Here is a 13,347-nt window from a genome sequence, read left to right on the forward strand (position 1 = left end):
GCAACAAATTGCTCCTGTTCCTGTATCTCTTCCTGCACTTCTTCTTCTTGTGGGTCACCTGCAGCAAATGTCTCAGCATTGTGCTCGTCCATATCATCTTGGACGGCACTCTCATATAGCAAATTGGCCGTGTTAGAAATGCTAATTCGTGCAGGGTCAGGAAGAGCCATAATAAACTGACCAGAACTCATTAAGTCATAATAATAAAAAAATTATGATATCATACCTTGTTGGACCAATGCGTTCATGTCCAGTTTATGCTTACCCGCCACCGGCGTCTCATTAAGTGCAGCAGGGTCATATCTGAAATGGTGGGCATTCTGTGTGATGATGCCCCCTATGGAAATTCCCCCTTGGGATGCTCTCCCCACTCGACCCAGGTAATCCACTTCAAATTCTACAACGCTCACAGCTACCAGGTTTGTCATGGCAAATAAAAAGAAGAGTTCCCTCTAGGTGGCTACACTTGTGCTATTACCCCTACCGAATAGTGTGAAAGCCATCACTTTTTGGGCATACCTGAAACATTGGTTCTAAATTCCAGATGCCTTCTCCCTTTTAGCCACATAATTTGATCATCCCATAATGGTCAACCAGAAAGTCTTAGCATCAAAACTATCAGGTACAACTCCGGGGCCATAAAGGGGTAGGCGGAGAATTTCACCCAGCTGCTCCACTGTCAACTTGTGGTCGACATTGTATAACCTGAAAGACATCGTTCCTCCAAAGTACATTGTTGTACCCGTCCAACCTTTTTTCAACTTGAACTCAATTGTGCTTAAGAATTCTAAAATGATGCGCTCATAGGTTGGCGCTTCACAATGCACAAATTCAAGCATTCCGAGGACATGGAACATTCTATCCAGTTCTTACGACAAACCCAATCGAAATACAGTATCGGAGCATAGGTACCTTGTTGGAGTTATCTTCCGTTTGACGTGAGACGCGTACCTCCGTTCATGTTCCGGGTTGTCAAAGATGATATCATGTGAATTCGGATGACGAATGGTCCGTTTCCATGGACGGGATGATTCCGCTTCTGTTTGCTTCCCTTTGGAAATTCGCTTCGGCAGCATTATTGATTCCTACAACAAAATTTATCACCCAAAAAAATATGAAAAACGGAAAAACGATTACCGTAGCCTTGTATAGAAACTTTTGTGAAGGGTGTCGGTAATTTGGACGGAGTAGAGTGGTAAAGTTGAGAGCTTTTGATGGTGTGGATATGGAGGAAATTGAATAACAATGGAGGAAGGAGAAGGATTAGGTAAGAATGATAGAGATAGAGAGAGAGAGAGAGAAAGAGAGTGAGAAAATCATATTTTATTGGTAGATTAAGGGTAAAATGAGTTTAAGTGGTGGAAAACGAGTCAGGCAAGCAGCTGAGAGAAAAAAAAATTACAGTAGGCTGACACGGCCCGTGTCAGCTCTACTGGAAGAAACAAAAAAAATAGTGGCCTGACATGGCCGCCCGTGTCAGTTGACATGACCCGTGTCAGTTGACACGACCCGTGTCAGGGCCCTATTGTTTTCAAAAATTTCTGATTTTTTTCACTGTTACCCTATTCTCTGGTATCCAACAATCGTTGATGAGTTTAGCTCAACCCTCTTCTTCTGCACTATGCAATGTATCTTTGAACCTACAATTAAACTTGTAAACACACCAAACATTGAAATAGTTAGAATAAAACCGCGTGGGTTGCCTCCCACGAAGCGTTGTGTTTAACGTCGCATGGCTCGACGGTCGTCTTCCTCATCCTTGGATACGAACATTATCGATCAGACCACTTTCCTGCCCCTTATAGTAGTGCTTCAACCTTTGTCCGTTCACCTTAAATGTATCCCCATTATTTGGATTTTTAAGTTCGATTGCTCCATGGGGAAACACTTTGTGAACCACAAACGGACCCGACCACCTGGATTTTAACTTTCCTAGAAAAAGCTTTAATCTGGAGTTAAACAAGAGCACCAATTGTCCCTTGACAAACTCCTTTCTCTGCAGATTCTGATCGTGCCATTTCTTTGTCTTTTCTTTGTAGAGTTTGGCATTCTCATAAGCTTGATTCTAAAACTCCTCTAACTCGTGGAGTTGAAGGATTCGAGACTCACCCACTTTAGCCAGATCATAATTCAAGAATTTGGATGCCCAAAATGCTTTGTGCTCCAACTCTAGTGGCAAGTGACAAGATTTACCATAAACCAACTGATGCGGAGACATACCTATGGGTGTTTTGAAAGCTATTATGTACGCCCATAATGCATCTTCTAATTTTAGTGCCCAATCTTTCCTAGATGGGCAAACAGTCTTTTCCAATATTTGCTTTATCTGCTTATTGGACACTTCGACCTGGCCACTCGTTTAAGGGTGATACGGAGTGGCGATCTTGTGTTTAACATTATACTTATTTATTAGATTCTCCATCAGTTTGTTCAAAACGTGAGTGCCTTCATCGCTAATAAGTTCTCTTGGCACCCCGAATCTCGAAAAGATATTGTTCTTCAGAAATGTCACAACCACTTTAGAGTCATTGGTGGGCAATGCCATAACTTCCACCCACTTTGATACATAGTCAACTGCTACCAAGATGTCGTTTTTTTCCAAAGGACGGTGGAAATGGTCCCATGAAGTCTATTCCCCAGACATCAAACAATTCAACCTCCAGCATAGCGTTTTGTGGCATTTGATTTCTCTTAGAAATATTCCCCGTTCTTTGACATCTGTCGCATTCTTCGATGATGTCCTGGGCATCTTTGAACAATGTGGGCCAATATAGACCTGATTGTAGAACCTTGGTCTTGTTCGGTCACCACTAAAATGTCCTCCATAATCTGAATCATGACAAGCTCTAAGTACATCCATTTGCTCCTCCTCCAAGACACATCTTCTGACCAAGCCATCCACTCATCTTTTGTATAGGAATGGGTCATCCCACAAGTAAAACCTGCAATAGAAATAAAATCGTTGGGGATTACACCCCCCACCAAATAATTTGTGTAGTCTACGAACCACTGGATACCGATAATAGTGAGGATGTGTTCATCAGTGAACTCATCCTTTATCGGTCTCTTTTCTTCTGTTTCTTCAATTGGTGACATGCGGAATAGATGATCTGCCACTGTGTTTTCACACCCTCTTTTGTCTCGGATCTCTACATCAAATTCTTGGAGGAGCAAGATCCACCTGAGAAGTCTCGACTTAGAGTCTTGTTTAGCAAACAAATATTTCAAGGCGGCATGCTCCGTATACACGACAACTTTCAATGCTAACAAATATTTCCTGAACTTGTCAAATGCGTAAACCACAGCCGACAACTCCTTTTCAGTGGTTGCCTAGTTCATATGTGCAGGATTCAAGACATGACTAGCATAGTAAATGACATGTAATAACTTCTCTCTTCATTGTCCTAAGACTTCCCCTACAGCAATATCACTAGCATCACACATGATCTCAAACGGAAGAGACCAGTCGGGGCAATAACAATGGGTGCTGAAATCAGTTTTGTCTTCAATGTCTCAAAGGCCATGGTGCATTCTTTGTAGAATAGAAACGCCTTATCTTTAACCAATAGAATGGTCAGCGGTTTTGCAATTTTTGAGAAATCTCTTATGAACCTGCGGTAAAAACCTGCGTGTCCTAAGAAACTCCTGATACCCTTCTCATTGACAGGGGGGAGAGTTTAGATATCACTTCCACTTTTTCTTGGTCAACTTCAATTCCTCGTAGGAGATTTTGCGACCCAACATTATCCCTTCTCGCACCATGAAGTGACATTTTTCCCAGTCAGAATCAAATTTGTTTTCTGGCACCTGTCTAAAAAAATAGAGAGATTAGTTAAACAGTTATCAAATGAGGATCCAAAGACCGATAAGTCATCCATGAAGACTTCCATATGCTTTTCGAGCATGTCGGCGAAAATGGAAGTCATGCATCGTTGGAAGGTGGCTGGAGCATTATGAAGGAGAAGAGCGATCCAAAATGCAGCGGAATTTAAAATTTCTCCTTTAGTGATCCTTACGAATGGGCATGATCAGTGATAGAATCGTTACCTCTTGTAGCGATTGTAACCTTTGCTACAGATCTACGGAGCGATCACGAACGTTGAACGATGACAACGCCTCTACTCAGTCCACACGAACAGATTCCTTCAATCTCAGTGCTAGCTACTACAAATGAAGGCTTCGAGTGAGAGAGAGAGAGAGAGAGAGAGAGAGAGAGAGAGAGAGAGAAACAAAATTGCAACTGCACAAATGCTTTTACACAAGGGTTCTATTTATAGAACCACTTGTATGGGCTGCAAGCTAAAAAGCCCACTCAAGTGTATGTGGCCCATATCTTATAATATGCCAAAATCACTTAAGTACGTGGTACCTTACCATATTTCGTATTCTACTTAAGTACATTGTACCTTACGATGTTCTATAATTCACTTAAGGGCACCGTACATTACAGTATTTCTTAGTTACTCTATCTCTCATCAATCCGTCCTTTTGTGTGTGACCCTGTAGGTTTTCGTGGCATTGGCAATTATATTAAATCACGTATTTAACATAATAAATAGTGAGCGGTATCTAGCAACACATCACTGCTACCCGAGACACAAAAATGTCATGTGATCTGACAAATACTTTTGTGATAATACTTATGTGTATAATTACCCTTTTGCCCTTATGTCTATATTGAACACAAGGCATAGACAGTGTCATCCTTGTCCAGTTCAATATTGGGCCCATAGACATTTATCCTGTTACGCAGGATGGGAAAATTCCATCTAGGTCACTCATGTCCCTTAGCATGCTTCGTGGAGTACCCATCAACTGTCTTTATGGTCATCCAGTTACGGACAATGTTTGATCAGCAATAAGGCACTCGACTCGACATCTAGGGTCTATAGTAGTTTCAGGTCGAAGGGTGGTATACACCATTATCACCATGAGAATAACTTATGACACTTTGCATAACATTCTATATAGTATTCACATAGCGGGTCAATCCAATGTAAATATTACTCTTAATATCCATACCTATGTTTAAGACTTGATAACTCCTTATCCATGATCCATGAGATGTGATCATCAGTCTATATACATAATAGTCATAATGCTTTAATGTTATCCCACTTCACAATAAAGCTCGACTACAGATGCTTTAAGGATAGTGTCCTTATGTTTAATGTGATCTCATGATTAAGTCACACTTGATACATTAAACGGAGTAGCTATTCTAGGGACTTTATTAAACAAACATAATAAAGAAAAATCCTTTTATTATTAATAAATAATTCGATACAATTACCAAAAGTATTGGCCTCTAGGGCTTACACCAACATATTACACAACCCGAATGGCACTCTTCGGTAAACAAAAACACCATACGGGCATGTGAATGCTGTCTTTTCTTGGTCTTCCAGAGCTACAACAATCTGATTATACCCGGAATATCCATCTAGAAAACAGTAGTAATCATGCCTGACTAACCACTCCAACATCTGGTCAATAAATGGAAAATGGAAATGGTTCTTCCTAGTTGATGTGTTCAACCTTCTGTAGTCAATGCAAACACGCCACCCGACTATTATCTGAGTAGGAATTAACTCATTTTTTTCATTCCTTAGTACGGTGGTCCCCCCTTTCTTAGGGACAACATGTATCGGGATCAGCCATGGGCTGTCAGAAATAGGATATATAAGACCTGTGTGTAACAATTTCACCACCTCTTTCCGAACTACTTCCTTCATTGCAGGATTAAGTCTTCTTTGCGGTTGGACTACCGGTTTGTGATCGTCTTCCATGAGAATTTTATGCATGCACACAGTAGGGCTAATACCCTTCAAATCTTCAATTGCCCATCCAATAGCATTTTTGTACTTTTTTCAAGACTTGGATGAGCTTTTCTTCTTGGATATTCTGAAGGCTCGAGTTTATGATAGCAGGACGTTTTCCTTCAGGATCGAGAAAGACATATTTAAGATTGTTAGGAAGTTGTTTCAACTCCGTTTCCTTCTTTGGTTCTTCATTCTCCTCACCAGATTGAGGGAGGCGTAAATCCTCCCACCGGCGTGGTCGAGATACTTTCCACGGGGGTTGTGCGTCTAACAAGGCTAGCACTTCAGATTCCCCTTTGTCCACTTCTTTATCAGAATCTAAAATGGACAAACTCAACACTCTTTCCAAAGGTGACTGTGGTGTATTCAAAGGACTATCATATGTCGTCACCTGATCCAGAACCTCTATAGTATGACTGGTACAAATATCATCCTTGTACCTCATGGTGTTTCGAACATCGATTTTTAATTCCACATTGTAAACCTTCAACGTCATTATTCCTTCTTCTATGTTTATCAAGCACCGTCCCGTTTCCAAAAAGGGTCTCCCAAGAATGAGAGGGATCTCTTCATCTTCCGGCATTTTAAGAATTATAAAATCTACCGGAAATACAAACTTATCAATTTTCACCAGAACATCTTCAACAATTCCATACGGTTTCTTGACCGAATGATCAGCGAATTGGAGTGTCATCCTGGTATCTTGCATAGCCCCTATACCAAGCTTCTTGTAAATGGATAACGGCATGAGACTCACACTATCTCCCATATCAAGAATAGCTTTGTTGAATGACCTATCTCCAATAGTACAAGGGATGGTGACAACTCCTCGATCTTTCTTCTTTATCGGAATCTTCATACCCTGCAAAATAGCACTACAAGTTTCGGTTAGAATAATCGGGTTGGTGTCAGTGGTACGCCTCTTCGAAATGATATCCTTCATGAACTTGGCATAAGTAGACATTTGTTCAAGTGCCTCCAACAAAGCAATGTTAATCTCCAGCTTCTTGAACAACTCTAGAAAATTTTTCAAAGTTTTTCTCATGTTGGCCTTTTTTCTTGTTTCTAGTGGGGAAGGGAAGCTTAACAATCGGTTTGGGCTCAATGACTGTTTCTTTCACAACAGGTTTCGGTGCTACCACTTCTTCCCTAACAACTTCATTTTCTTTGATCTCAAGGTCCACTTCGATCAATTGGTCTTCCTCTTCATCCACTTCCTCGACAACTTCATCCGATTTACCATTTCTTGTTGTCACCTTGCTCACATTATTATGCTCTCTAGGATTTGTCACGTTTGCACTAGGTAGAGCACCTTGTGCTTGAGAACTCGATGCTAGTTGCTGAGCGATTTGACCCATTTGGACTTCAAGATTCTTTATGGATGTTGTGGTGTTTTTCTGATTGTTCTGGGTTTCTTCTTGAAATTGAACATTATGAGTTGCCATTCTTTCAATAGAAATTTCCCAATCAGCTTTCTTAGGGGCCTGTTGTTGTTGTTGATATTGAGTTTGGTACTGACCATGTTGAGGAGCGGTTCCTTTTTGGTCTTTCCATGAGAAGTTGGGATGACTCTTCCAACCCGGATTGTACGTGTTGGAATAAGGATTATTCTGCTTCAAAAATTTGATTTCCTCCACTTGTTAAGGAGTTGCAAAACAATAAACAATTTGGTGCAGACCACTACAAATTTCACAGCAAACAGTAGGAGCCGGTTGGACCTGCGCCACCTGTTGGGTACCTATATTCATCGCCTTCAGCTTCTTATCAACTTCAGCAGCTATAGTATCTTCAATACAGATTTTATGAGTTTCCAGCTTTAAATCTATAACCCCTTCTGGTTTGCTTTGACACCTACCGTACAACTCCATGTGCTCATTAACACCAATAGCTTCAATGATCTTCTTGATACTGGTGGCTGTTGAAAATTTTGTGGAACCACCGGCTGCAGTATCAATCAGTTGTTTGGTCTTTATTTTGAGACCATTCACAAACATCTGCATATGTTCAATTGCATCCATATTATGAATTGGGCAGGCTACTACGACTCTCTTGAATCTCTTGTAAGCGTCTCCCAAAGTTTCCCTGTCCTTCTGCTTAAAATTCATAATTTCATACCTCTTCCACAGAAATACCGATGCTGGAAAATACTCGTTCAAGAAGGCATTTTCCATTTCTTCCCAAGATGTGATGCTACCGGCAGGTAGGGAATAAAACCATTCTTCAGCTTCTTCCGCTAAGGTAAACGGGAGCATTCTCAATTTCTTGGCTTCTTTAGTGTGACCATCAATTTTTAGAGTGTTGCTCATGGTCAGAAACCTCTGCAAATTCTTGTTTGCATCTTCATTCACTTTTCCAGTAAAATGCTTGCTTTCAAGATGATTAATGGTACTCGGGTGCAGCTGGAAATTAGTCACGTTCACTGGTTGGTTGACAATAGTTAATCTGTCGGTTTGTGCATTTGCACCTCCGTAGTCACCCAACAGTCTCTCTAGTGGCGGTGGAGCTTCAGCCATAACTTCAATCTCTCTATCGAAACCTGAATTTGAACCTGAATGGATGGAAAGCTATTCTTCGTCTGATTCCAATCTGGCTAATCGAGCTTGTCTGAGTCTTGCCCGCAAGGTTCTCTCAATTTCTGCGTCAAAAGGAAAATCAGTGGAGGCCTTACCTCGCATACAAATATCAGACACAGATTAGTTGATATAATCAAAATAAAATATTCAAAATAACGGAAAATAAATTTTAGTTGTAGAGCAACAAAATTTCAATTGAGATAATTTAAACTTATATTTGTCAATCCCCTGCAACGATGCCAAAAACTTGATCGGGAAAATAGCAAGTGTACTATTTCCCTGATGTAGTAATAATAGGGATGTTTCCCAAAGATCGATCTCAAGGATTGCGAAGTAATATATGTGTAAGTAGTTACTCAATTGTACAAAATTATGGTTTAGCTGTATAAAAACCTTAATAATTACAATCCTGCTAATCGTTAACCATACATCAATCTTGGTTTTTCTAATAAAGGAAGCATTACGCAAATTACACCGTGAAATTAATGACAAATAACATGTATTAAGGAAATTATAACATCAGAGTCATTACACGATCAATTCAGGGACACCCCCATGGCATTGGGGGGTTTAGCCTCTCATATTATTCAAATAAGATACAAAATAAAATTGAGACATTACAAAAAATCTGGAATTCTGTTAATCTTCAATCATGTCCTCTCTTGAAGGATCTCCGTTCTTTGCCGCTTTTTCCTGTTTCAATCTTTACCGTCTCCAATTTGTGATCGTAAAAAGTCCTTTTCTCCATATTCAAAAATCCCCTAAATAGTTCCTGATGACAATTTTTATGTAGGGAAAGTCCAAAATGCCCTCCAGGATAAGCCGTGCCAAAAAAAAACAGCAAAAACTAGAGAATGAGGTGTCCAAGCCAACATTGGCCGTGTCAGGCAACACGACAGGCTGTATGGGGCTTCTGATGAGAAAGGCCGTACACGTCCCTCCAGCGAGACTGACACAGGTGCCCATGTCAGCTCCTTGTTTTCCTCCTCCAAGTGTCCTCTCCTGACACGGCCCGTGTTGGGCAACACGGGTGGCCGTGTCAGGACTATTGTGTTGCCCAATTTCCTATTCTAATTGGCCCGAAACGTCCGATTTGCTTCTCTATCCCTCAGGTACTCTTTGTTACACTTGAAACCAATAGAACTACCACAAAGAGACATAAAATGGAGTATAATGATGCAAACAACATGTAATTAACAACTGGAAACAACAATCCAAAACATCTAATTTACTAAATAGAACAATAAAATAAGTAGACTAATATGTTACCGACTTCGTGAAAAGGTGCCGAATGAGTGTCAGAAAACAAGTAGAATTGAAGATTGATCAATACTTCTGCAAACATTCCAGCACCTGCTAGGCCTACTCCCTTGACAATCACGTTGTTTGGTCCTATTCCTTACTCCAACGAGAATGTTGTGCCTTGGCATTATGGATCAGATGTTTATTACCATGGAATAAAGAAAGAAGGGAAGCCTTCTGAAGACAAATCAAGTGAAGACGCGAGTTTGAATGTTGACAACTTTGTCGGTACCAGAAGAATTACCAGAAGCGGTAGGATATATTCTCCATAAAATGCTCAAGATAATGTCGATGCCTTGGAGAAAGCGAAAGGTAAACAAGTGGTGGGGGATAATTTAGGATCTGTACAAGTTAATACTCTGAATGTAGTACCTGGAACTTCTTCATCTCAAGAAGTTGAAGAGTTATTAAGATTAATCAGAAAAAGTGACTACAAAGTGATATATCATCTAAGCCAGACGCCATCTAAAATGTCAATCTTGTCCTTATTATTGTGTTCTGAAGCTCACCGAAATGCCCTGATGAAGTTATTAAGTTTTGCTTTTGTACCCCAAAAAATCATTGTAAACCAGTTAGAAGGGGTTGTGGCCAGTATTTCAGCTGATAACGATTTGGGTTTATTAGATTTTGATCTCCCTCCAAAAGGACGCAATCACAACAAAGCTTTGCACATTTCTATGGAATGCAAAGGAACTACATTATCCTGTGTGTTGGTAGACACCGGATCATTCTTGAATGTGCTACCCAAGTCCGCTCTGATGAAGATTGACTATGCAAAAGTTGAATTGCACCCAAGAGACTTGATAGTCCGAGCCTTTGACAGGTCTCGAAGAGCTGTTTTCGGTGATGTTGAAGTACCTGTTAAAATTGGACCACAAGTTTTTGCTACGACATTCTTCGTAATGGACATACATCCCACATATTATTGTTTGCTTTGACGCTCGTGCATTCTTGGGGCATGCGCTATAACATCCACCTTGCATCCGAAAATGAAGTTCCCAGGCGGTAGTAAGATTGTTACTCTCTGTGGCGAGGAAGAATACATGATGAGTCATTTGACATCTTTCCGGTATATAGAGGTTGAAGGGGAAGTACATGAAACTCCTTTTCAGGCGTTTGAAGCAGTTTAGATGATCAAGACTCCTCGCTCTAAGGGTAAGAGGCATGTAGTTTCCATGTCTTCATAAAAAGATGTTAGGGCAGTGGTTGAGAATGGTCACCCCGAAGGGTGAGGTCGTGTGTTAGATCTTCCTCTAAAATTTGACAAGATAGATCTCGGTTTCAGTCATTTCCAGCAAGATGTAGCTCCTGAAGTTCCCCAGGCTCCAAGTGTTCTCACTCCGGTAAAGTTTACAAGTGTTAGGTTTATCAGTAATGATCAAGCCAATGTTGTCGGTAATGACGATGGCAATGATTACGATATCAACAACTGGGTTCGACCAAGTGTTCTAGGTGAAGAACTCAACAATTGGACTACAAAGGATGTCATCCAAGTCATGCTCAATCAGGATTAATTTTCTTCTGTTTCTTTTATCATGCAATAATTCCTGCGCTCTGCCAAGGCGTAGTGAATCAAGTAGGCCCACCATGTTCCATTTTCAATTTTTATCATAAAATAAAGGATATTTTACATTTAAACCTTTTAATCTTTGTCTTCCTATTTTTATTTTTATTTTTATCTTTTCTTTTAGAATGGCAATATTTTCTTTTTTTTTACCACACACTTCCTAAAAAGCATAAAAAACATCATTAAAATGCAGATTCACATCCACCTCGGACTCCATTGATAACGATTCCGCTATCGCCCATTATGGCTTTGACAATCAGATCAACCAAGCCGAAGAAGAAGGTGATGAAGATTATGGACTCCCTGAAGAATTGATAAGGTTATTAAGACAAGAAGAAAAGGTCATCCAGTCGCACCAAGAAGACATTGAGGTTATGATTCAAGGAACTGAGGATTATGTGTGTAAGACATTAATTTTGATCCTAAGATCCCTCATGACATCATGATTGTGCACAAGTGCATTGCCTCAAGGATCATAGCATGTTTGGCTCCTTAACCCTAGGGTTGAGACTTGTGTGAATGGTTTGAGACCACCAAGCATGCTTGTATTGTATATTGTTACTTTTCTTATTTTGATTACTGACCAAAAGCACAAAAATATGTCACTAACTTTTTTTGTTTTGAAGCTCAAGTGATCATGTGCCCCAATGCTCCTAGGAGGCTCCTAAGCTCAACACAATGGCCAGATGAAGATGAGGAAAAGCATGACAATGGTCCATAAAGTTCCTAATCATAATATATGTCTCCCAAGTATCTCAATTTTCCAATTTGATCAAGATAACCCAAAGGGCTTGAAGGTTGTTTCCCAAGGAAACCCTAATTCAACTATGCCTTGCTCATGAAGCAACCTCAACCTATGATCAAGTTTAATCAAGGTAAGTTCTTTCATTCATTATTTCATGCACATATGAGCCTATTTGAGGATCCTCAGTCATTCATTCATCAAGATTGGAAGTTTGGCCTTGAGAAGTTGACCAGTCAAGTCATCTGACTAAACTGAGCACCAATGAGATTTAACTTGCGATGTGTTTGTAAAATGAAGATGACCCCAAGAGAAAAACTGTTCTGAAGAACCATATGAACAACTTTAATGTTCATCAAAAATCCATTTGAAACTTGGAAGGTCATTATTAATTTCAAAACATTATAGGTCATTTTGACTGAAACCCTAATTTTGGGCCAACTTCCCAAGGACCTAACTTCCTTAATTTTTATGATTTTGAGGTGAGACCAAAATCATTGGAAAGATTAGGATGTTTACTTAAAATGTTATGTTGTACAAAATTTCATAAGCCTAAAATAAATACATGTGATAATACAAAACATTATAGGTCACCTTGGACCTAAGTCATTGAATTTGGAAAAAGTGCCCAACTTCAAATGCCCATAACTTTCTCATGAAAAATCAAAATGATTCAAAATTTGAGTCTAAATTGATCATATTGAAAATATATACAACTTTGATGTTGTAGGTGTTTCCATTTGAAGCTTGCATCATGGAAAAAGAGGGGCTTGAAGAGGCTTGCTTTTGGTGAAAATTTTCAAAGGGGGACTTAGACATGTTTTATGCCCAAACTTTCACAGCCAGTTTTCACTAATTTCCAAATGCCAAATGAATTTTGCCCAACATTAATTTTGTTCCTTATTTCAAGGCTTTCCAACCATTACTCACATTACTTTTTTGGACTTTCCATGTGTGAGTTTCGAAGAGCTTTCTATTTATGTTCATTTTTGCATTTCATGTTGAAACTTCAGTGCAAGCCAATTCCACTTCAATTACACGTCCAATTCATTTCTAGTTGATCTTAGCATGGTGTATCACCCATCATTGGGCCTTACATGCGCCTGTACAGGCCCATGCAAGGAGAATTCAAATCCCATGCACACGAGGGAAGCATGATTTCAGCCATATTTCAGCTATAAATAGAGTTGCATTCTCATTCATTTAATAATCAAGTGGAGACCTGAAGTGCTGCAGAATTGAAATCCCAACCCTCACTAAAGGAATTTTCAAATTTTCTCTTTCTCTTTCAAGCTTGAAATTCAACATCATTAGTTAATTTTCAAAGCTCAATTCCTTAAC

This window comes from Lathyrus oleraceus, chromosome 6 (genome assembly GCF_024323335.1).
Source record: "Lathyrus oleraceus cultivar Zhongwan6 chromosome 6, CAAS_Psat_ZW6_1.0, whole genome shotgun sequence".
NCBI classification, from domain to species: Eukaryota; Viridiplantae; Streptophyta; class Magnoliopsida; order Fabales; family Fabaceae; genus Lathyrus; species Lathyrus oleraceus.